Below are 21,151 nucleotides of genomic sequence, written 5' to 3'. Positions count from 1 at the left end.
CCTTTTTTGGTAACAAGGAGAAGTAAAAGTGTCAGCCAGACCCTTTCAATAATCAGTAAGAGAAGAGGTAAGGAGAGCCTGTGGCTGTTCTTGCTGGTGGTTTCCATGCATATTTCTGAGGTTTTTATGCTGGTTTCCACATGTGACTGCAGAAGTGTTAAATCACACTCATGCTACTATAATGATTAGTACTAGTAATCTTTTTTTAGATGATAAAAAGGAAAATACCCAATGAACATAAAAATGGTCAAAAGGTTTATATCACACATCAATTTTTTCCTTCAAAGATAATACAAAATGAACACATAGTTTCATTGGTAATTCCACTGGACATTTCAATTCACCCTGCTGTTTGCTCCTCATAGAAGTAAGAGGAATAAGCATTAAGTTTTATTAGTAATATTATAGTAGTGACCAGATGTGTTAATGGCAGCTTCTTTGAGGTCCATCAATCAAAGCATGGCTGTCATTCTCCAACTGCCCACATCTGAACACATTTGGCTACCATGTGAACTACAAAGAAAGGAAAAATACATTTATTCCAAGATGTGTTTACTGGGATTTTTAAGCACCCTGTCTTCTGTAGAGACCCAGAGTGGTGATAATGTGCTAGGAGCTGCTGTTTTTCCTAGCATGAGCTCCCATCCTCTGAGGGTCCTGAGAAGAATACTGGATTGGCGCTGGAGCACTCATAAAGGGATGAGGTGGTCCCATTGGGTGGAACATGTGTGTCCTAAAACCTGGGGATGAGAGGTGGGGAACACCAGTGGGTGGAGGCAGGGAAATGTTCACCACAGCTGGAGATCCACTGGGGGACTGGTTGAAATGTTGGCAGAGGCTTCTTTTCCTGCTGTGGGATGAGGAGGAAGAGCTGCTGGCTCCAGAATAGGCTCCAGCTTGATCCCAGACTCTGTGATTCTCTCCTTTCTCTTTTCCTCTAGCTGCTTGGGACTTTCCCCATTTCACATTGAGTCTACAGCCATTGACAATCAACTTCCTAAAGGACTTCTCCCCAGCCACTTCTGCAGCCTGCCTTGTGGCAAACTATATGAAAGCACACTGCTGTCTCTGCATAGCAGTGATTGTCTGGCTCTCTCCAAACTGATAGAAATGATTTCTTAGATCTGTCTCAGATCTAATGATCTCACATAGACCACCAACATATAGTATGGTGATAGTCTTGTCCTCTGGCAAGTCCAGATGAGGCATTGTTGAAGCCCACTTTAGAAGCTTATCTGCAAAAGGGTCATTGATTCCATAATATCAGTCTTTAATGTTCTGATCAGCTAGGGGGTCATTTGGGTCTGTAGGCTTCTCATGTCTGTATAGAGCAAATGCAGGGTCAATTCCTTTTGTGGTAGGGTGTGGTCCAGGCCAGTTTGAGCAGCATGTCACTGGTGGATGTGGCTTTTCTCAACATGCCAACTGGTCATGCTCCATCAGAGTTAGAAATCACCCTCTCCATATTCTGGGTGTAGTATGCTTTTTTGACATTGACTTTTGCATGTCATCCTTAAAAGAAAACCATGCATCATGAACCTGGTTGGGCAGGCCATACTATAAATCCAAGAGGCAGGTTTGACAGACATATTTCAATTTACTATAGATTTGGCACACGTCAATCTTCTTGTAATCAATGCGAACCCCAGGACACCAGCAAAACACTGAATGGCCTGGCAAAGATTTTGCATTCTTTCTCATTCTTTTCTTTGGTCATTCAGATATATGGGTTTTCTCCAAGACATGTCTGGTAGAGAATGGGAAAGCTTGCATCCTCCCAGTTCTGCCTATTGTAGGTGTTGGAACCCAGAGAAGTCACCATCCTGAGAGTGTCTGGAGGCAGTGGAAGCTTCTGAGTGGAGAGAGAGTAGATTAAACAGTTTTAAAGTCATTTTTATTGAAACAACTGCAAGAAATATTGAGACTTCATGTAGATTCCCCAACCTTATTTTGAGTAGCTATATACCTAAATTTTACAGAAATCTTTGAGGAATTACGTGACAGTTAAAACTAGTTGAGCCCTGGCTAGTGTAGCTCAGTGAATTGAGCGCAGGCCTGTGAACCAAACAACTGCAGTTCGATTCCCAGTCAGGGCATATACCTCGTTGCAGGCCAGTTCCCTGCAGGGGACACACAAGAGGCAACCATACATTGATATTTCTCTCCCCCTCTCCTTCCCTTCCCCTCTAAAGATAAATAAAATATTTTTAAAAACTAGTTGAAAAGAAAGTACACTATTCTCCTTATTAAAACCCTTCCATGTGTTCCAAACTGTACTATTAGGGTGATGATTTTCAAATATAATAAAGAATCAGAGTCATCTAGATCAGTACTTATCAAACATTTTGGATAAATGATTCATTTATGCTCTTCAAAATTACGAGAACCCCCTAATTTTTACCTACTACATAATTACTAAAAAAGTTTCATGAAAATTTATTTTATCTTACAAAACAAAAAATTATAATGAAATGATAGAATGGTTTTATATTTTCTCAACTCTCTGTAAGATCTGCCATAACAGAATGTAGCTGTATTTTATATTTTCTGCATTTAATTGCTTGCAATATATTGTTTTGTTTGAAGTATAAAAACACAGTCCAACATCATTCAGAGGCATAGTTGGAGAGGAAAGAAATATTTTAATAATCATTATGATAATTATGGATATTCTTCTTTGATACTATGCCAAAATTTAACAAGTGATAATTTCTTAAAGATTAGTTACAAATTGTATTGGAAACCATTTTAATGAACTTTTAAAATGAGCTTTTCATGTTCTGTTTCATTAGTATCTATTTGTTTATCCTGTACTCTGGGTAGATTTTTTACTCATACATGATTTCATATCATCATTCACTGCTCGCTGGGAAAATTTTGATTTACTGAGTAATAGAGTGATTATGAAATATGATACAACATTAAACATGACACATTATATAATGTTAACAATCACATTAATTAATGTCACTACTGGTCTTATCAAAAATTTATTAGAGACTAGGAAATTGTCACTCTCATGTTTGCAGATACAAGATTTTCAAAATTCAAATTTTCTCTTGAAAGCTTAGATTTTACATTGGCAACAAATACTGTCAAGTAATTTGGCTTGAAGTGACAGACTTACTTTATTGATTTCTCAACAAACTATCAAGAAGTCCTCAAGTCTAAATAAGCATAATTTTTTAATCTTTCAAGTGAAAATAGTGTCCTATGAAAACAGTAACTAGCCAAGCTCATAGCTCAAACAATAACATGAGTGCTTTATTTTTAAAGGCAACCATTATACTTTAGTATCAGTCATAAGTTTTTATGCAGATATTTTTTATATAAAATATTAAGATATTCAAGCATTAAAAAATTTTTAAAATATTAATTTTGATGGTTCACCAAAGACATTTTAAAGTTAAACTGGCTTTTTTTGGTCATGCATTTACTGCAAATACATGGCAGTGAAGAATACAATGACTACCAGTACTATATAGTGTCACTAAGCTACAAGTTTCACCCACCATTTCTTTTTGCACCATCAAAACAAATGTCCTCACAATGAAAAAGACAAGTAATAATAATTATCATCAAAATAGTTTTGAAGTCTCCTAGAACCAGTGACCACAAGGGTCTGCACACGGTACTTGGGAAACTCATGACATAGAGAATGTCTTTAAAATGCTTATTTTTTTAGTCTTTTTTTCCTTTTTGCTCAATTGTTTCACCACCTACCCACCTCCCACCCTAGCTGTCATTCTACTCTCTATCTATTTTGCTTGTTAGTTCCCTTTGTTTATTAGATTTCACATATGAGTGAAATAATATGGTATTTGTCTTTCCTGGCTGTCTTATTTCACTTAGCATAATATTCTCCAGGTCCATCCATGCTGTCACAAAAGGGTAGGAATTCCTCCTTTTTTACAGCTGAGTGGTATTCCATTGTGTAAATGAACATGGACAACAGTGAGAGGATGGTGGCAGGGAAGGGGTAGAAAGGGGCTAAATGGTAATAAAAATACAATGAAAATTGTAAAATAAAATGCTGATTTTTTTAAAACCAGACTTTCAGAAATTTTAATTCACAAGTTTGGAGAAAGGGTCCAATAATATGCATTTTTAACTAGCACTCCAGAAGATTTTGAGAATGTTGTCCTCTGAAACAAATTTTGAAATATACTGCATTGATATGGCTTCACTTTGGTTATGATTTATGTGAACTGAAATATATCTGTCTAAAACAACAAATTATTTAACTTAATAAAATTGGTTATCCTAGCTGCTTCATTGATGTATTTTTAAAAATTTATCCAAAAGGATAAATGAATAGTCCTTTCTTTGTGTATAACAATTTCTTATCTCACATCTCCATATATACAAGTATACAACTAGTTTTAAGAATGTAAATGTAATTGGGTAGGGTTTTTTTTTTTGCTGTAGTTTTCTTGCATGCACCAGTGTTTTGTCTTTAAATAACTGTGTACACACATGCATATCTGTGCACAAACTTTGGTCAGTGAATATGGCAGGAATATTTACATCCAAGTCAGATTTGAAAAACAAAGTTCTAAATGTCTCAGTGTCCCATACCTGTTACTTACAAATCTTGAAACATTAAAATTATATCCCTTTAAAGTTTTCAACCATGATGAAGGCAGACCTCCTAACAAATTTTATCATATACAATAGCCTTTTCAGTTATATTATGCTAACACCACAAATCACACAAATTATAGCCCTTGGGCAAAGTTTAAATCAAAACTACTTTGCAATTGAATGTCTTTTACACTGATGTGTCATACTGCCATCTTGACCATTTAGGGTAGCAACTTTTGTTTAGCACTACCCAACTGTCTTGGAAACTTAACAGTAATTCGTAGTTGTATTTGAGGTGATAAAATCTGAGCCCTCATAATGGAAGAAAATGGCCTACAGGGTGCCATGAACAGGTCAAATCAGAAATGTAAACAAGCCCTGGCTGGTGTAGCTCAGTGGATTGAGCACGGGCCTGCGAACCAGACAATCGTGGTTCGATTCCCAGTCAGGGCACATGCCAGGGTTGCAGGCAGGTTCCCTGCAGGCCAGTTTCCAGCAGGGGACGCACGAAAGGCAACCATACATTGATGTTTCTCTCCCTCTCTCCTTCCCTTCCCCTCTAAAGATAAATAAATAAAATCTTAAAAAAAAGAAATGTAAACAAGAGCAATATAGCCTATTCTCACCTGGGAAGATTTTAAGTCTTAAAACTTAAACTCTGCAAGTTTCTTATAGATTCTAGGAAGATAAGACAATGGGGCCTTAGGGATTCCTCAGTCTCAGCTTGAAGTCTTGATACAGGGTGCAGCCAAGAAGGGGGCCCAAAAAAGGGATTTGGAATGGAGTCCAAAACTCAAGGTGTCCAGGAAATATTGGAGAGACATATAAGATGCCCTCACCCCTTCCCTCTCAGGTGTGAGTTGGGGGAAGGGACACATGGAGCAGGAATATGCAGGGCTGTTTTGTACAGCCATAGCCTTGCAGCTAATCCCTGGCACAGTCATTTAACATACCTATAGCCTTTGGCGGGTCACTTGGATATGTTAAATGACTGTGGCCAGGCTTGGAGGCAGGGGGATGGAAGCCACTTCCCCCCAAGATGTAACTGGGAGGCAGGTTCTCCAAGTTACAGTACCTGCGTGGGAGCTTGGAGAAGATTGGCTCCAGGATATGGGGGCATACCTGCCCAGAGTCAGGATGGCAGCCCAGTAAACTTGGAATACTGGCAGGTGTAACTGATTGTGGGAGGAGTAGGAAATGGGGGTACAGAGGAATATTGGCACAAGGATTTAAACCCAGACACAGCAGCCATTGAGGGAGAGCCACATGGTTTTGGCAGAGTGAGGACCCCGTCTTGCCCAGGTGAAAGAGAGAACCATGTGGCTTTGCCAGAGTTGGGACCCCTGCATCCAGCTGAAGAAGAAAGCCACACACTTTTGGCAGAGTGAAGACCCCTGCAACTTTGGTAGAAGAGGCCCACGTGGCTTTGGGGTGCTCCCTTTGGCCGTGTGGCCTGGGAAGCAGGAAAGACTTTGACTGAAAAAATGGGTACAAAGAACTCTTGCCAGTGGACTGTGAGAAGGTGCCACATAGCTTTGGATTAATTGGAGATCCTGCCTAGTCGGCAACCCAGCTGATGGTGTCAGTGGCCTGGAAACACGAACATGTGCTCTTTTCCTGAGTTACAGTACCCTGAATTAGGGCAGGGGAAGAAGGGAGTGCTGTGTGCATAGGTGGATATCCCAAAGGACTTTGATATTTTAATGAAGACGTTAGGTTACTACTTTAAGTCTGTATAGCATTAAATAAACATTTCCTTTCTTTTTCACAAATCCCTGGCACTGAGAGATGTCTTTCCAATTGGCAGCGGACAGTCAAGCCCAGTAGGTGATCCTGAGGGTATTAGTATAATATCCTTCGGAGTCTGGGCCCCTGTGTGTCCTTCTCTGTAACAGTGTCCCAAGTTCAACCAACCAACCAAACAAACAAACAAAAAACCTCTGAAGTCAGGCAGCCAATTGCAGGATATCTGGAGAAAGATGAAGAAAGATCAAAGAAGTGGCTTACTCCTAGTTTTAGAGATATTGATAGGGGACTAAAGAGTTTGAAAATTTTAGTTTAAGGTAAAAAGTTATAAGCCTAGTAAGTAATGTATATATTAAAGTTTTGTTTCAGAAACTACAGATAGATAAGGACCATCCTGGCTCCTTGGAAAAGAGCCAGCCTCCTGGGGCACAGCTAAAGATTACCACCTGGGGGCAAGTGAAGACACCCGGGCCATTGTGTTTCAGGGAGCGGCAGAGGACCACCGACCTCTGGGAGCAGCTAACTGCCTAGGACAGGAATGTTGTGATTTCTTCTACTTAATCCTCCCTCAATTTCAAAACGCTTCACCACACCTTGCTTATTCCCTGTTATAAAAAGTCTGGCCTGGAAAGAAAAGGGAAGATGGTCTATTAGGGTATGAACCTGCCATCTTTTCAAATCACTGGCCATTTAAATAAAGTACCCATAAAGATTCAATCACTGTCATTGCTTATTGGGTTTGGCAGTGACAGGCAACCCAAACTCATGTCCTTTCTGGTTTCAATACCATTATTAAGAAAAGTAGGCCAATTACATAAGTAATGCTCATACTCAGTTTCTAGCTTTCTCTCTAACTCATGTTCACTCTTTTTCTCTTTGTCAGACATATCTCAGTGTATAGTCCCTTGGAATAGAAACTGTAGCAATTCAACTACAAAAGTCCTGGGCAAGTCTCATTTATATTCTCTGACTTTGCCCAGCAAAGGTAGCCATGGTCAGAATTCCAAAGCCAGATGGAGGGCTAAAAAGCTATGCAGGTGAGAAGGAAGAGCCAAGGAGAAGAACAGTTTGATTATTTCACAATATGAAAACACGGTAGGGACTTTCTGTTAGCATGGTGAGCCTTAAACAATGTCTCTCTAATTTTAACTATTACAACCAAGCAAAGAAAAAGTCTAAACAGGTTCAAAAATAAAGAATATAAAAGATAGTGTGAGGTCTATCCAGAAGGTATCCAGCCATGTAATATAAAAAATAGAGACATTTATTGAACAAGGTACCAGGCACAAGAAACATTGTACATAGGACAATGACCCCTTAGCCCCACTCAAATTAGGCACCTTGAGACCCCACACAGTTCTCCCAATCACCATCAGTTGCACCATCATATTTTCCTGAATCTTATCAATGGTCTGAAATCTCTTCCTTTTCAAAAGTAATTTTAGTTTTGGGAAAAGTCAGAAGTGACATGGTGCCAAATCTGGGCTGTAGGGGGACTGAGTTGCCTGGGTGACTTGATGTTTTGCCAGAAAACTCTGCATGAGGCATGATGCCTGAGTGGGCTAATTGTCATGATGAAGCTGCCAATCACCAGTTGCCCATAGCTGCAGCCTTTTGAATAATCTGGGTAGTTTCTGCAGAGGAATGTTCAATCTCAACACAAAATTTGATGGAGATTCATTGCTCTACTTGCTTAGTCATTTTTAATGTGAGGAGCACACAGTATACATGTTCACTTAAGGGTGTGTACCAACCCCACTGACTAGTACTGAAGTTGTCATTGTTCATACATGCGCATTCCAGTCCACTCTCCTTGGCTGCCAGGTTACACTGATGTTGCACAAACTATTCTCATTATATTAACAACCGCAGGACATTTCCCTGACAGACTATTTTTTCAACTAATACTTTCATACTTCATCAGGTATTAGCAAATGCAAGTATTTATTGAGCATGCCCTCTTTGATATAAAGTTCAAATGTGTTTGTGACAAAGCAAGGATATTTTTAAATGATAGTTAAAAGTCAGGATTTTCCCTGGCTGGTGTAGCTCAGTGGATTGAGCGCAGGCTTGCGAACCAAAGGATCCCGGTTCAATTCCCAGTCAGGGCACATATCTGGGTTGCAGGCCAGTTCCCAGCAGGGGATGCATAAGAGGCAATCATACATTGATATTTATCTCCCTCTCTCCTTCCCTTCTTCTCTAAAGATAAATAAATAAAATCCTTTTTAAAAGTCAGGATTTTTATCAAATTGGCAATAAAAATAGAAACAAGCTTTGGGAACAGAAGCATACACTAAATTATAATTCATATATTTGCAAATATTTCTTCCATCAATAGAAGTTAAACAAAATTGTATTATTGTCTATGACTTTTACTGACTTATATGTGACAATTTATTGTGATGTTTATTTTTTTATTATTCTTATTGGACAAATATATTTTTCTTCTCCATGCTGAAAAAAATAGCCAAAAGTTTTTGTTTCTTTTCCATGGCAGAGGTGAGAGTGCAGGATTACTAAATTTTGAGTTACTAAAAGTAGTAGTTTTCAGAACAACAGAAAGTAAGTGCAGTCTGGGCCTTTTGATTTTCAAGAATCCAGTGTTGGAAGAATTGTTTAATGGTAGAAGTTCATACAGAAAAAAAGTGGAATAAGGCCACCTGAAGAGTGGAGATTTTGAGTACAGCTTTCCTAAGTCTGATAGTCAGGGATTTTTAAGGTTTCCAAAACAGAGAAAAGAGAACTCATTTGCTTACAGGGCTCTAGATGGGGTATTATTACAGAAAGACTCTGGAGACTTGACCATATGTATCATGGACTTGAGGACAATGGTGAGACTCTTTGTGAGTGAATCTTTGATCACTTAAGCAGACACTTCAGAGGCACTCTGAATTGCATTAGAACAAAATGTCTAAATTAACTTGGAGAGTCTCCTTGACAGCAAAATTATGTTGCTGAAATAAAAGCTTAAAATACAATTACCATATATGCTGTGGACTTCTATCACCCCTCAATTTCAAGCCACCACTTAAGCTTGGAGGATTAAGCTTGCTATTCCTGGGAGGATTGGGGGAGAAGTCCTTAAAATGACTGATATCTTAGACTTTCAAGAGTTTGGGCAGATTCCATAATTTGGAAATGTAATGGAAAAAGAAATTTCAAAAATTCAAACATCTTGAAATAAAATCATATCTGTAACAAATGCATCCATGCAAACAGGTAATCAGTGAGGGGTGGTATTTTTCTCATTCTTATTTGCCCAATTGACACTTGTTCACTTTTTATTAAAGTAAAACACTAATTATAATTAACACACAATCCTGCTACTGAAGAAAAAGTACTTCTGTCCCATTAAAAATACTATGATGGCATTTACCTTTGTTTTTACTTTCTGACCACCTATTAGAGTGATATATTTAAGCAAATTAATGTCCTCACACTGTTGTCTAAAGGTGCACTTGTTCAGAAATTCCCTGAGAACATCAAGTGACTTTTATGCTCTGTTCTTTTACTTTATGACTTATAGGATTGGTTACTATATATTATAAAATTTGTGGAGTGTGTAGATAGCAAACCAGCCACCTGGAAATCCTATTTCAGCTTGGTGGGAAATTGCCCAGTTCATGACATGGATATAGGAAGCTCTAAGGAAAAGATTTCACAGCTAGTCTAGTTTATTTTGGTGACTGTTATTTTCCTTCCACACAATGCAAAAACAATCCCAACATTTCTGTCACTAGACCACATACTAAGTGGTAAATCATGTATTTTATATACATATACATCTCTAAATCAAGGAAAAGGTGGTTGGAGGATGGCCATGAATCTTCCTGACTTTTTGCCCATATTCAGTCATCAAAGGCATTACTTTAGAAAAACAAAATAAACTACAACAACAAAAATAATACTGAGTGGTCTGATTCCTTGTTTGAGACTAACAGTAGAAACATAGTTAAACTATTTAGCCTTTTTATTTCTTAAAGATTATTTATTTATTTACTTTAGACAGGGGGGAAGGGAGAAAGAAAGGGAGAGAAAGATCAATGTATGGTTGCCCCTTGCTCGCCCCTCACTGGGGACCTGGTCCACAACCCAGGTTTGTGCCCCGACTGGGAATCAGACCAGTGACCCTTTTGTTCGAAGGCTGGCATTCAATCCACTGAAGCACGCCAGCCAGGGCTATTTAGTCTTTTTAGGTACAGGGCACAGTGTTTCTTTCTTTTTTAAAAAATTTTTTTTATTTATTTATCTTTAGAGGGGAAAAGAAGGAGAAAGGGAGAGAAACATCAATGTATGGCTGCCTTTCATGTGTCCCCTGCTGGGAATTGGCCTGCAGGGAATGACCTGCAACCCAGGCATGTGCCCTGACTGGGAATCGAACCACCATTCTCTGGTTCACAGGCCCGTGCTCAATCCACTGAGCTACACCAGCCAGGGCACAGTGTTTCTTGAGATAAAGAGATAGAGGTACTATTTTAGAGAATAATCTTGCATTGGTGTGCAGCGTAGATTGGGACATGAAAGAGATGGGAACACATTGATACTAGTTGGAAAGCACTATTAAGATTCAGATAAAATATTACTTGTTTGCATATTTTGCAATATACAATATATTAGTTATAAATATATAACCACTGTCACACTGTGTAACTATTTCTCCCTCCCAATTTCAGATTTTAAGAACTCTTTATATCATACAATTACTTGAACATATGACTTTCTGAGTGTCGAAACACTAACTGTTAAGGACAAAGGAAAATACACTATAATAATGTAATTACTCAGTTTTTAGAGTATTTGAGCTAAAGTGTGTCTCATTAGTAATAACACAGAAAAAATTCCTTTGCAGTTTGATTTAACTTAAAAACAGTAATTTAATAGAATAAGTTAATTTTGTGCTAGAGGTAGACTATGTAAATTGATTCCAGTTTAAACTGTGGGTTTGATAGAATGTCACAATTCCATATACAAACTAAGATTCTGAAATTTGAATGTGCATTTAGTCTGAGCCAGAAGTGCTTAAAATTTGATGTTGGTTAAGCCAGTGTTCTAAACCCAGTTCCATTGTTAATGTATTATGCAGTTACATAATAATCACAAGAATAAGTCACATGATCTCAAAAACATTGCTTTTGCAATTTTGAAAAAAATATTAAGCAGTAAATTATAATAGCCCAGATAAAAGGTCTAATGATTTGTTTGGCTTTTTGCATGTTGTTTATTTGTGGCACTTGCATCTCCAGTGCATAGCTAGAAGAAGTTCAATACTTTTTTAATAAATAATAAAAATGAAACAATAGTATAACTGTAAACCATATGTGATTTCTCCATTGTTGTATCTCAGCACTTAGCATAGTTCTTGACACCTGGGAGAAGAATGAATCAACTATATAAGTCTCTTTGAAAAAAATCAGCAATGTAATGCATTTTAAACAACTAAGTCCAAGATTATACCTCATTTGTGAGAAAAAAACTTTTTCAAGTGGATTTTTCCTGTTGCATCAATAACCAAACTAAAATCACTGAGACAAAAAGATCATTGCATTGTATATAATAGTAATAGGATGCTATGCAGACTGATGGCAATCCCTAGAGGACACATATGAAAGTTCCTGAAAGTTAACTGGTTACCAAACTACTATAGTAGTTTTATACATATAGTGGGATGGTCCCAGAAGCCTTATTGAGAGCCATGAATTTGGGCTTAAGAACAAGTTTTTTTTTTTTTTTTTTAATCAGAGCTATGCAACTCCAGTAATATCTGAGATCATTTCGGTGAATAAAAGGTTGAGTGACTTTCCTCTAAGAAGTTAATTTCTTAGAACGTAAATGTTTTGGGGAGCATCCTGTGTTTCCTAGAAAATGTAAATCAGGGTTTACTACATAAAAAAGGTGTACTAGGCAAAGTATTCACAACAATCCGTGCTAAAACACAAATGTTCTAGGAATTTTACATTGATGATAATAATGATAATCAAGAAAAAGGAGAGAGAGGAGGAGGAGAAGGATAAAAAGGAAGAAGAAGGAAGAGGAAAAAGAAAGAAGAAGGAGGAGAAGAAGGAGAAGAAAGAGAAGGATTAGAGTAGGAGGAAGAAGAGGAGCAAGAGGAAGATTAGGGAGAGCAGCAGCAGCTAGCATTAATACACTACCTATGATGTGCATAGTACTGTTATAGGTTTTGCATTTAATCTTTGTAATTGCCTTAAGAGATGGTGGTTAATTATATATCATCATTTTGCAGGTCAGGAGACTTAAGCATAAATATGTTTAGTAAGTTGTCTAAGGTCATATAGATAGCAAAATTTTAACCCTATTCTAAAGTGCCTTGTGATCAGGTGCATTTCAAACATAATTTTCTTGAAATATAAAAAATGCAATTTTATATAGAAAGGCAACATGCCAGAGTTAACGATTTTTAGAAGTCTCCACCTCAGGGAGTAAAATCCATGTGAAGATTTTCTTCCATGTTTTTCAGGAATAGCCATAAGTTATTTCATTTACCACCATTGCTTTCTTGAGATCATAATTGGAATCATTGCTTCTGTAAAGGACTTAGTATTTTCTCTTTTCTTCAGCTTAGGGTCTTGATTGACCCTAAATTCTGGAAGCTACTATCAAGTTTCTCCCTAGTAAAAGGAAGTATTGTGTATTTTGATGTAAATGTTGTCAAGAATGTATCCTTGAAACTGAGGAAATTTTCAGTCTACTTGTCCTTTTGTTTTAATCATTGCAGTTTTTGTTTTAAGTGATTTAAATAAAACTGGAAACAATCTATTGTGTTTTTATTTTTATTTAGCCATTTTGTGTAAAATTTATTTGTTAATAGTTTTTTTAAAAAAATAAATATTATTTCTCTCAAATATTCCGTAAAAAATGTGTTGCTTTTTAAAAAGTAATTTGACTATGCTTAGGACTAAATTGTTTCCAAAGAAGTATATAATTTCACAATGAAAAAAATAAGATCCTCTATATAGAATTGTGCTGTGCAGGCAAGTTTTGGGACATACATTCACTGCAAGAAGGGAGAAATTTTCACTTACTCTATAGTTCTGCACTGTGCCAAACTCTAGTGCTTATAAATCTTTGCTTATTTTTACTATTTTATGGAGCAGTGTTTTGCTGTGGATGTGAACTTGTCAGTAATGTTAAGGACAGATAAGTAGGTAGACAGAGAGTTTCAATGTTTAGTAACATCATAGATCATCAGCTCTTTTCAAAGAAGTTCTGGGATGGTGGTTCTCTCTGAAACTGATAATACTTGTTTGTGAGTCAAATCTGAAATGATCCAGGCTTTGCTGCCATTACAAGAAAATAAAAAAGAGCATTTAAAGTTGCCCACTACCTACTGCCTCAGATTGATAGAGTATCCTGACACATTATTTATCATGTTTGATCTTGTTCTTCAACACAGAAATAGCAGACACAATATATCTTTTGATAGCAGGATTCCGGTTGGTCAAAGACAAATTTACGGACTTCTGTCAGTAATGGACCCTGAAAAAATTACTTCTGTAAAAGTCATCTGAGGAGAATAGATCAGGGGTTAGCCAGCTTTTTCTGTAATGGGCCAGATAATAAGTATTAGGCTTTGTAAGCTATATAGTCCCTGCTAAAACTACGCAATTCTGCCATTATGGCATGAAAGCAGTGTTAGACAGGAAATATAATTTTTGCATTTCATGAAATATTCTTCATTTGATTTTCAAATATATTATTATACAAAAGCCATTCTTATCTTGCATAACATACACAAAGGATTGAAGTTCAAATTTGGCCCATGGGTAACAGTTTGAAACCCTCTGGAATATAACAAATGAATTTTTACTAAAATTTCATGCCTTGTACCACTTACCATAAAATGAAACAAAAATTACCAGGTCTTGCCTGAAAGTAAAGGTGGAAAGTAAAGTATTTGATGACCTATAGGTGTTTTCTTTTGAATCTAATCAATCTCTTATTTTAAGAGATGCAAATGACAACACCATTATCATAATAGAATCAGATCAAATAAGAGACAAGAATTCAGATAATCAGACACTACAAGGTACTGAGCATCATCTCTAGCACGTATGTCCACCAAGAGCCCCAGCAACTGGCATTGATGGATCAGGGTATGACTAAGTCTATTGTTTGAAAAAAAACATACTGCATACTAAAACTGTATTTTTATGGATCTTGGGCCAACAGGTTAAGATCTCTGTTAGTGAAAGGCTTGGCTTTGTGTAGAAGAACCTTATTAAGAGATATGATCAAGGTCTTGTCTATGGGTATAAAGGGAAACAAGTAAGATCACTATTTTTTTCTGTGATTAGAACTATCTTCTAGAACTGGTTTGTTCATTCATTCATCTATTCATTGAAGCCACTATGTGCCAAGTACTATCCTAATTATTTGATACACATATCATTGAATCCCTGCATCAATCCCTTTTTCAAATGTATTCATTGAAATTTATAGAGTTTTAAAGACTTGTTCAGGCTCACATGGATGATCTGCAGTAGAACTGTGATTCAAATAATTGGTCTGTTGCCTGGAAATCTTGAGTGTTCCCAGGAGTACTGTGTTGAGCCAAGTACAGATCAGTGGCCTGCTACTATTGGAAGACAATACAACATAGGGGAAGTTTGGAGATAAGACTGAATTAAAGTGAAGACAGAGTTGAAGTAATGGCTAGAATAGCTCAGTAGTTGTTAAATGAAAATCCATTCCCTTCTAAATCATGATTTCTCTTCTCTTCTCTTCTCTTCTCTTCTCTTCTCTTCTCTTCTCTTCTCTTCTCTTCTCTTCTCTTCTCTTCTCTTCTCTTCTCTTCTCTTCTCTTCCCCTCCCCTCCCTTCCCCTCCCCTCCCCTCCCCTCCCCTTCTCTCTCTCTCTCTCTCTCTCTCTCTCTCTCTCTCTCATATAAGCATTCTCTGGCTGGTGCAACAATTGTGATATTTAATCCTAAACTTTTTTCACTTGATTCCTTTACTCCATCCTCTTTCATCCCAAATTCAGCCCCTTTAGGAACACTAGAAGGGATTTCCCTAGGGCAGGGGTGTCAAACTCATTTTCACCAGGAGCCCCATCATTCTCAGGGTTTGGCATCAAATGGCTGAATGTAATTTTAGGGCTGTGTAAATCTAACTACTCCTTAACTGTTAAGTGAGAGCTTGGTGCTGCCGCCAGGTATAAACCAGGTGCTGGGGCCTGATAAAACAAGGTGGAGGGCCGTATTTGGCCCTCAGGCCTTGTGTTTGCCACCTGTGCTCTAGGGCATGCAGATTCTTGAAACAGCTGACTTCCTTTCTGGAAGATGGGTCTATACCATGAGAGCTTTAAGGGTTAAAAATGTTTCCAGAACACAGTTGCAGTCAATTTTATGATTCCCTGGCATAGCTTGTGAACCTCCGATAGTAGGTAAAGGTCCCTTGGAAGAGAGATGTCAAGATCCACTATGGATTGGCACAGTTAGGGTGAGCCTTCCTTCACCTTATCTAGAGAAGTTGTTTTTAGTTAGTTCTCCTATTGTCCAATACAAAAGTTGAACTCTCTAGGTTTGTTGAGAGTTATGTAAGCTACTTCTCCTGAGAGACTCTACATATACCCTGAATGCTAAGCTATGTAAAGCAGGTATATAAGTCCAAAATGAGAAATCCCTAATTTGCCATTTGGTTTTTGAAGCCATTTAGTTTAATGGTTAGAATCAGAGAACTGTAGAACTAGATTGCCTTAGTTCAAATCTTAACTCTACTGTAAGTTGTGTGACCTTGGCCAATCTATTTAACCTGTCTGTGCCTTATCTTCATCATCAATAAAATTAGTATAACAGTACTTACCTTATAATTTTTTAGTGAAAATTAAGTGAGTTAATACTTGTCAAGTGTTTAGAATAATGCCAGGCTTACAATAAGATCTCTGTGTTACCTGTTATTTTTTTATATGATTACATAAGCTGTATCATTGGCTTGATTGAAAAGAAACCAAGAAACTTTGCCTGCTCAGAAAGTATAGTAAATGGACGAAATAGCACTGTACTAGAAGTTAAAATACCCCAGTCTGAGTCTTGGTTCTGTCACTTGTAACATGCATGGCTTTGAAGGAAGAAACTCTGCTTTAGTGGTGAGGAGAATGAGTTGGCATTAGACCACACATAATGAAAAGCTTGAAGAGCTAGTTTGGTAAGAGAGAGATATACAAGAAAAGTAGGGTAAGAACATAAGGAAGCATCATTCTTAGACCAAGATGAAGTAGGAAGAATCATCTTGGTCTATAATACTTTTTGGCATTATGGACAACTATATATAAACCTCAGCTCCTGTACTTTTTAGAATCACATATTCTCTTATTGCTACAGAAGAGACCAGGAATAGTGCCCACTCATATAATTGTTGCCAGAATGAGAAGAATTAATGCTTATAAAATGATTAAAACAAATGATGGTTGCACACAACAGAGACTCAATAAATGTTAACTACTATTATCATTATTATTATTATTACATCACTACTTTTGGAACTTGATGTTAAAGATGAGGATACTGAAACCCAGGAAAAGTGACTTTCCCAAAGTCACTTAAGTAATTTGTAACTAGAATACAGATCTCCTAACAACTATGTCACTACTCTTTTTGTCACAGGAAACTGTCTCTTAACTCCTTATATAAATAGAGCTTGGTAATTTTTGTGCTATATGTATAATATCCAAGAGGAGCATAATCCATTATTTTCTATTTTATAAGGTTGTTTCTTGCTAAGGGGAAGTTCAGTCTTACTCTCCTCTTTTATGCCTGAAGAGGAGTGCTCTGTCACTTCAGTCCCATGGACCTATCCATAGATGTTAATTACCATTGATAACTATGTTCAATAATATGGGATTTGATGATATCTCAGCCCTCATTGAAGAGCTACCACAAAACTATTTTCCAATGGTTGCATCTATTCCTGTGTACTTCTCATGCCACCAGTGTCTACCAGTTCAAATATGTTGGGCTATAAACATATAGCCAAAGTTTCTTAATTAATAATCAAGTAGCTCTGAGAATAATAGTATAGTTTGGAGGAACATATGTTGGAACTATAACCTAGCAAGTACTCCTTTGTATCAAACATGGGTAGGTCTGTCTTAAGTCTGGGCATTTGAAGAGGAGGATCTCTCTACTCACCTTCCCTTCCATTCCACTCAACCTCCTTTTTCAAGTACCCTAGATTTTCATACAGCCAATTTCTCATAGAACCTTACTTTTTTCACAGGAGGATAATTTTTTCTACAATTCCTTAATGTACTCTAAAAACCTCGGTTTTGGCCAAATGGTCAAAGAACTTCTCTGATTCAGAGGGTGAAAGACACTGCCTCTAGTCATTAAATCTCACTGACTCTAGTCCAGTCTTCCTAACAGAGGGAGCGGGGGCTTATTTCTTCATTTTATGCCCTAAGAATGAAGCATTAGAGACAATTTAATCTATCATATTCAGAAATGATATTTTTCCTAGCAGCAAGATTTTTCCTCGGCTTCTTAAAAAGAAACAAAACAGAACAAATGAATGTGTCATTATTAGGCTAAGAACCATTTTCTTCTTTTCTACATCTGCCTTCAATAACAAGACCCACTATCTCAAGTACTTCTCAAGGTGAAGGTCATTCAATTGAACCAATCTATAAGTATAAAATTGCTTCTTCCAGTAAAACATTTAGGTAGGTATCTTTGGAACATTTGGACACTGACATGAAGAATGTGTCCACTTAAATCATCCTTACTTATGTGTCATGAGGCATTTTGAGACAAATATTACAAAAGGTGATCTGAATATTATACAGACTTAATCTAGATAAGTTGTTATTTTATAGCTAATGGGTTAATAGTCATTTTACACCTAATGTAGACCAGGTCTACACTAACAATACGAAGGTGATGAAGCAAGTTAATTATCTGGCCTATCCAAGTCAATAAATTTTAATTGCTTTCACTTCTTGGACCTTTCAGGTAAAAGCTCATTTTGACTTAAATATTTATCTATCATCTATCTATCTATCATCTATCTATCTATCTATCTATCTATCTATCTATCTATCTATCTATCTATATTTTACTTTCTAAAGTAGCTTTAATGTTGACTTAAATATTTAGATAAAGTCTTCAGTTTAAAATTTCTCTTTGGCAAAGAAATCCTTAAGGCTTTGAGTCCAATAATCACTGAATCTGTCACAGGTATAATGAAAAAAATGCTTATGGGCTTTGGCACCGCATTGCTTTATCAAGTCTCCTTGTAGTGTCATGTTGAAATCTCTTAATGGTAAAATGCAGCACTATTTCCTTAGAAAAAAGGAGGCATCTAATAAAGATGATGGGTGCACAGAAAGATTAGTGCAGGCAAAACCACTCTCTTCTCTAGGTAGGAATAAGAGGCACTGTCTTTATCAGGTTTATTATCACTTACTATCATCAGCCATACTATCACTAGGCATAGATTCATTTGCTTCCTTCATCAAGTTGTAAATTGCAGTAAACTGACTGAGGTATGAATACATGCAAGATACAGGCAAAGCCTGTTGCAGGCAACATCAAGTTGATCAGGTGTATGTTGAGTACTATATTTCTCTTTCCCTCGTTTTGCTTTTCCTAGTGCCTTCCTGGACATCCAGGAACATTTCACTTGGCTGTACTGTGCTCCTTTTTACATCTGCCCATGTGACTCATCACTCTAGCACTTGCTTATTCCTGAATATATTTGATGTAAGGTTGCTGATGACCCATAATCACTATTGTAATAAACTCATTAAATAAACTCTTTAAACCTATACTTACACTGCCCTTCACTCACGGGAGTGAGTAAAGTGAGTTTTCCAGTCATTGTGCTAGAACTAGTAGGAGAGAAATTTGAGGTGAGGGAGGTCTTTCCACTACTCATCAACTCATCCCATAGAAGCTACTGACTAACCTATCCACACATAAGGATAAATCCAGAATAAGACATGTTTACCATGCATAAAACACAGAGAAGAGACATAAAACATCTGGTCGTGTAGGATATATATTTTACTATGCTCAGCTTTTGAGTTTGGTCTTACATTTGTACATCCATATTTAAACCTTAAATAAAGAGTTTTTTTAGAAAACAGCATTTTTTAAAACTTGAATGCACTAATTAATCAACAAAGGGAATTTTGTTGAAATTCAGATTTTGACTCATCTGGGATGGGACCTGAGATTCTGCATTTCTAATGCAAGCATCTTGGTGATGCAGATGCAGCTGATCTGTGGGCCACACTGAATAATGTAAGTTTTCTATAGAATGTGTTCTCAGACTGGATCCCATAGCCCTGAAGATTCTATGTAGATGCCCCAAGGGCTAACTCAGAGGGGTGAATGGATAACCCAGGACATGAAATTTTAGAAAATCCCTCCTTTACTCTTCTTTAAAATATGCTTAATTTTGACATGTTTAATATGACTAGGTCCTGTATAAAATTTTATTTGTGAGGTAATAGGGTTTGGTTGCTAATATGCAAGCAAACAAACAAGGAAACAACAACAACAACAAAACAGTGGTCTCTAGTATTTCGCAATGTGAAGGTCATTCAATTAAGACACTTTATAAGAATAAAAAAGTAGCCTCTGGCAAAGAAATATTTAGGTAGATATCTTTGGGGTATTTGAATACTTATATGAGCATTCCCAGATTAAACTCCAAATTTCTTAGTGGACTTATTCAAATGACAAAGTAGATTTTATCAAATGAAAGATATAATTTGTCTATGATTATACTACTAGTCAATTTGTTGCTGTAAAAAAAATAGAAAATAGAACTAGATGTCAGAGGATCTACGTTTTAGCATGTCTATAAACCTAGATATGGGTAACCTAGGACATGTTCTCACCTCTGTGTGTGTATCTTCTTGGTAAAAGAAGGAAATGATCCCTACTTTAACCACTACATGAGATTGTTTGAAGATGAAATAAAATGATAGGCAAACTGTTACAGGGCAAAGGGAAAAATAGGGAGAGCTGTTAGGAGACTGCTGAAATAATTTAGGGGAGAGATGATAAAGTATTGACTAACATGTCAGAGATGGGGTCATATTTTAGTATGTAAAAAACAAAACAAATAGAATTTGTTGCTGATATATGTGCAGTGTCAGATAAAGAGAGGCCATCTTATTAATCAGGGTACTTTTGAATCTAAATTTAAAAAAAATCCCCACCAAGAATTAATGCATATAAAGTGATGAAGTTTGTAAAAAATTGATGTAAAATTCTGGATTTGTTTCCAGGGAAGAAAGAAATGCCCATTTTGAGGTACAGTAACAGAGATATGATCATATGGTGTTTTGTCAGACTCCACATTGCTTTCATTTACTTCTGAGGCTTGTTTTCTAGAAAAATGTTAGAACTCCTAATTAAAGAACCACTTGACTTTATGGAAATTTGATATATTGTTAATGAATCCAGAATGAGGATCAACTTCTTGAATACATTTGGGAAAATAATTGAAATAAATTGAACTGATTTTTTTTGGGGGGGGGAATGCAGTCTTGTCTTTAACCATTCAGCTTTATGTGACTCTTCTGCATTCAGTTACCTAATCAATGTTTTTTAAAGGTGTTGAATTCTTGGTGATGAAAGTCAGTGAAATCTAAATCTTCTCTCAGGTGTACTTCATTTTCTATAACTCTTGTGCTGCTGAATATTAAGTTATTGGTGGAAAGGCTGTATTTATCTTGATTTATTTGTAAATCAATTACAACCTAAACTACTTTTATGTATTTAAAAAAATTACTGATTTTCTATTTTGTGTTAGTTTTTGTGCTAAAAGCCCAAGATTGAAACAAAGGTAGGAAA

At 36.7% G+C, this 21,151-nt stretch overlaps 1 pseudogene; it reads right to left on the bottom strand.

Annotated features, from left to right (window-relative positions):
- Window positions 1–609: 609 nt before the first annotated feature.
- Window positions 610–1,822, bottom strand: LOC119050006 (pre-mRNA-splicing factor RBM22-like; annotated as a pseudogene).
- Window positions 1,823–21,151: the final 19,329 nt, after the last annotated feature.

The sequence above is a fragment of the Artibeus jamaicensis genome, unplaced genomic scaffold (assembly GCF_021234435.1).
Source record: "Artibeus jamaicensis isolate MK-2021 breed Jamaican fruit bat unplaced genomic scaffold, CSHL_Jam_final contig_240, whole genome shotgun sequence".
Taxonomy (NCBI): Eukaryota; Metazoa; Chordata; class Mammalia; order Chiroptera; family Phyllostomidae; genus Artibeus; species Artibeus jamaicensis.
The sequence above is the reverse complement of the archived record's forward strand: the minus strand, read 5'-3'. Positions and strand labels throughout refer to the sequence as shown.